This window comes from Mustela nivalis (genome assembly GCF_964662115.1).
Source record: "Mustela nivalis genome assembly, chromosome: 2".
In the NCBI taxonomy this organism is placed as follows: Eukaryota; Metazoa; Chordata; class Mammalia; order Carnivora; family Mustelidae; genus Mustela; species Mustela nivalis.
In genome coordinates, this window is record NC_139021.1 from 85,478,292 (window position 1) to 85,483,761 (window position 5,470).

Consider the following 5,470-nt stretch of genomic DNA (forward strand, 5'->3'; position numbering starts at 1 on the left):
ACATCCAGGACAGGATTGCCCTGCCAGGCAATCTGGTGCACACCTTGATTACTGACATCCACCAATCCCTCCACAGTGGCCCATAGGCTCTCCACTAATTTCTTCAGCCATTGTTCTATCATCCTTCCTTATCTAAGGTAATCGAAGTTGTCCACAGGGCTTGCAAAACCTGTTCCGCCATGAATTCACAAGGAGGAATCTGCAGACCAGGGCCTAACCAACAGCTCCGAGGTCATCAGCCGGGGGAAGACTGACACCTGGACTAAACTCCCATGCCTCGCCATAAAATACATTCACAGGCTGGATCAAAGCATACCTCATGGCCCGGGAAACAGCGGACATAGTGGCTACAATACTCATCGAGCGCATCGTCCCGAGGTTTGGATTGCCCCAGACCCTCCAGTCGGACAACGGACCTGCCTTCATCTCCAGTGTAACCCAACAGGTAGCTGAGAGCCTCAACATAACCTGGAAACTTCACATCCCATACCACCCACAGTCATCGGTAAGGTAGAAAAGGCCAACGGGCTGCTCAAAGCCCAACTCACCAAACCTACCCTAGAAACCCATCTTTCCTAGCCTACACTTCTGCCTATAGCTCTCACCAGACTCCTGGCTACGCCCCGTAGGTCTTCAGGCTTAAGCCCATTTGAATTACTATGCGACCCGCCCTTTCTTAGAAATCATAGCCCTCCGGTCATTTCCCCGCCTCTTTTATCCTATCTACCTTACCTCACTCTACTTCCTGGGGATACTCCTCCCTCTTGACTGGCCACTCCCCAACTTCAGGGCCACAAATAATATGGTCCATATGGGCCCCATCAGGGGAAACATACATATTATTAATGTGTCCTCCCTTACCACCGCAGCTGCCATATCACTAATTCCTCCCTCCTGTACTGTACTCCCTCGGGAATATTTCTCTTGTGCCCTCAGGGAATCTATCGCTGCCTGACCACTAACGACTCCCTGGGCTGTATATTCATTCTACTATCTCCTTCTACCACCATCTACTCTGAATCCCAGCTGCTGTCCATCCTATTTCCCCAACACCATGGAGGAAGGGCTGCCCTCCTCCTATTCATAACAGGGGCAGGAATAGCCACAGGGGTGGCAACTGGAACAGCGGGGATAGGAACCTCCATAGACTTTTTTCTTACAAACTCTCCCAAGCCCTGAATGATGACACGGAACGAGTTGCTGACTCTCTCACAGCCCTACAGACCCAAGTCACCAGCCTGGCAGCCTTAGCTCTACAGAACCGACGGGCCTTAGACCTTCTGACCGCCGAAAAAGGGGGGACCTGCCTATTATTAAATGAAGAATGTTGTTACTTTGTTAACCAATCATATAGTTACCTCCAGGATCAAAGAACTCAGGGATCGGATCCAAGCACAGTGGCGAGACACATCCTCCTGGGGCCTGGACCCCTACAACTGGGTAACCTGGCTGGTTCCTCTGGCGGGACCTGTATGCATAATCCTCCTCCTAATCTCAGTTGCTCCCTGTCTTTTCTGGTACTTGCAGGGTCGCCTACAAGAACTTGCCTGAGTATCTGTCAATCAACTCCTCCTCCAGCCCTACTCTGGCCTGCCCACTTCCGACTACCCCCATGACGACGCCCCCTGTCAGCAGGAAGTAGCCAGAACTGAGTCGACGCCCCTGACAACATTATATTAAGCAAAAGGTCGGAATGTTGGGCTGGCAGGAAGGGCTACTAAAGATGGCGAAAGTTCCCGCCACAAGACCTGAGCTCGGTCAGGAGAACAAAGGCCCAAGCAGGAATCTGAGACCCCCGCCCCGGGCTCCCGTGGACCAATGGGATCCCGATGGGCAGGCGGGATATCCAAATAAGGGAAACTTGCCAAAAGACCCCTGAGCTTTCCCCAAGACCCCTTAAAAGCCCCCTCCTCCCTGCCTTGGGCGTGACTTCCCGCCACTCTGCTTTCCAGAGTGGCAGAACCTCGCCCGAGGGTGCCCACCTCCTCCCGGCGCAACTTTCCTGGCTCCCCTTCTCCTGAGCCCTGAAACTTCGCCGGAGAGCGTTTTTAATAAATCTTGCCTTGCACCCACTTTGCCTGGTGTTGTGTTTATTTCGTCGGAAAAACTTTACAGAAAGGAGGCAAAAAACTCATAATATGAAATGTAAATAACAAGAAAAATATAAAATTAAGTAATTCTTTTATGTTTTAAATGTAACTAGATGTTCTGTACTAAAATACATATAAGCACTTTATTAATTTTAAGAACTGATAGAATTGAATTTTTCAAAAAGTATGAGAAAACATTGTTATTATTTTGGGACTATACAAAATGCTGAGAGTGCAGTATATTTTACATGCAATTTTCATTATAACCTATAGAGTAATGAGAAAGCTAAAATATGATGAACACCATTATCAAAGGAGGAAAATGAAATCATACATATTAAGTGATTTTCTAAATCCAAATGAGATCTCGGTTTTTCCAACTCCTATATGCAAACAACCTTACGATTTAGTTATATAGAAACAATGTGCACACTTCCAAAATAATCAAGGCACATTTGAGAATGACAAACTCAAAGTAATCCTTTGATAACAGTACAAAGATACATTTCATTGAGAGAGGGTAAGAACTATGGATTTAAAAAGCACTTAAAGGGAAAGGAAGACTTACTAGGATTAAAAGGATCTGTATAGATTTAGTCTTTTGTTTCCCAAGGCCAAGTCTGCATTAGAATTCCCTCTAGAACTTATTGAAAAATTGAGTCCTGGGCTTTGTCACTGTATAGTGTACTTGATACTCAAAGTGGAGAATGTTTTTTAACACTGCACTCCTTTATACAATAAAATTAGTTTCAGTAACAATGATGAAACTAACAATAATAATGGCCAGAAGAGACAGTGAAAATTTTTAATAATTCATATAAATTCTATACCTGAAACTAATATTACTCTGTATGTTAACTAGCTGGAATTTAAGTAAAAACTTGGGGAAAGAAAAGAGATTTCATGTGATCAAGGCAGTCAAAAATTTAAAGTAAAAAAAATTACAATATTACAGAAACAAAGAAAAACTTTTCAGTAGTTTTTACGTTATCTTCCTAAAAGTTTTAACTTTGATCTTAACAGATCAATATGGCATTTTATGTAAATAATTGTCTAGTAACTAAGAAGTTAATTTTGATAAAACTGGCACATCAAAAGTTTCCTTAGGTGAACACTAAATCATATTATTGATGTATTTCTTGTTTAAAAAAAAAAGGAACAATAAGCACTTAACAATAAACCCAATTTTAAGGATATTCTTTAAACTCTGCAGAACATTTTGCATGAACTAAAATTTTACATGTACCAAGTAGCCCCACAAAGTGACACAATGAGATGATGGGATGGAGTTAAAAGCCCATGACTATCTTCCATAGAATGGACAGAACAGTGTTTAGAGGGGAGACTAAAGAGGTACAGATGGGTTTGCAGACTTTGTTAGAAGGGTGAACAAGTTTTTTTTCATACCTTCTATTTCCTCAGTGATGTATGAGGTAAGATTATTTACCAAGAATGAGAGAACTGCAAAGTGGTAAGGGTTAAAGGTTTAAGAATAGTCCAGACAGTTCGACAGAGTAGGAGATGACCAACAGGGATACATAGCACAGAAGGCTGAGGCAGGATTAGACTCGAGGTTTCCAGATGTCCAGTTCACTGTTCCTTCTAATACACATTGAATAGAAATGTAATGAGAGAGATGATAGCTACATTTGTGGCAAACATAGCATAATATATAAACTTGTCAAATCACTAAATTGGACACCTGAAATGGATGTAACATTGTGTGTCAATTATGCTCCATATAAATAAATAAATAAACCACACTGAAAAAGAATGCCTACTGGGAAAAGTGTTTTTGCATGCATGGACAGCAGGCAGGGTTAAATAAAAATGATGATCTAAGGAAGTAATAGCAAAAAACTTTGCTATTAATTAAATAAATGGAGTTCAATAAATTAGAAAATCTTGAATTTTGTGTAATAACCAATATAGAATCACTTAAAGTTGAAAGAGTAAGGATATATTTTCAACGAGCTTGCAGTTTGGAAAATACGGCAATATGTTTGCACAGAAGAAAACATCACCTATAATTTTTACTTCTTTAAAAAGCTTTGTTAGACTTCACTAACGTGTTTTTTATCATTGCTCTTGTGCATATCTAAAAAGGAAAATATAAGTAAATAAAATACAATGAGTTTTCCATACAAACCATCCTTTTTACCAGTGAAAGCTTTGGCAACAGCTATTTCCTGTGAATCCATAATGGAGCAAGTGTCATGGTTCCAGACTCCTCTACTGACTGGCTTTGCAATTCTCTGGATACGGCACGCTTTAGACTGCCTTTCATTATGCTGTCCAACATGTCTGATTCATCATCTTTCCCATCTTTCTCCACAAACTTTTGTGAAAGTGACTCATTCTTTTAAAAAAGTCAAATTATGTGAAATCTTGTGTTCAAAAGGATGCTCCACCTTTGTTTTTAGGGTTTTTTTTTCCCCCTCAGGTAGTTTCTTGATATCTTGAATAAACAGGTGATGAATGGCAGTTGGTTAACAAGACTGTAGGACCCTACCCATGGTTAAAATGCACCCAGATTTCAGAGATGTTAAAATATGAAAAAAAAAAAAAAAGAAGTACACCTTAAAAAGAGTACAGTAGTTCTATATTTTTAAGATTTTATTTATTCATTTGACAGCTCACAAGTAGGCAGAGAGACAGGCAGAGAGAAAGGGGAAGCAGGCTTCCCGCGGAGCAGAAAACCCTATGTGAGACTCGATCCCAAGACCCTGGGATCATGACCTAAGCCGAAGGCAAAGGTCCAACCCACTGAGCCACCCAGGCACCCCAGTAATTCTATATTTTTAACTTAGAATATTTTGTCATTAAATATTTTTCTAAAATACATTTTTAAAGACTTCAATGCATTTCTTTATATAGATGTACCATATTCTTGCCTGTGGTTCTGGGAAGGGAGTAACTTTGTCTCTTTGGGAACATTACAACATGTCCAGAGACACTTTTGGTTGTCATCACTGGGGGTGCCACTGGCATCTAGTGGGTAGAGGTTAGGAATGTTGTTAAACATCCTAAAACATAGAAGACAGCCCCCATGGCTCAAAATGCTAATAGTGCTGAGATTCTATAGTCTACTTCTAGACTTAATTTTTTTTAATTTTTCTCCTCCTTCAGGAGTCCACCAAATTAAGGGACAGCATAGTATAGTGTTTGGATACAGTCTGTTGAATTGGCTGGGCTCATATATTAGCCATAATAGTTACTTGCTGAAGAACATTACCTAGAAGGGATCTGTAAATTAAATTCTCATTTCCCCATCTGTAAATATGGGGAAATTAATAGAAACTGGATAGAACTACTAAGACAAATAAGTAGGTTTATAAATGTAAAGCTCATGTTTGTCATCTAGGGATACACTCACTAGG

The 5,470-nt window shown here is 40.8% G+C and overlaps 1 long non-coding RNA gene across 1 annotated transcript; it reads left to right on the forward strand.

The window, feature by feature from the left end:
• The first annotated feature begins 771 nt into the window (after nucleotides 1–771).
• Nucleotides 772–2,072, forward strand: LOC309859222. The gene is made up of 2 exons (XR_014308618.1): nucleotides 772–1,400; nucleotides 1,528–2,072. It is a non-coding gene; the product is annotated as an uncharacterized lncRNA (long non-coding RNA).
• The last annotated feature ends 3,398 nt before the right edge of the window (nucleotides 2,073–5,470 follow it).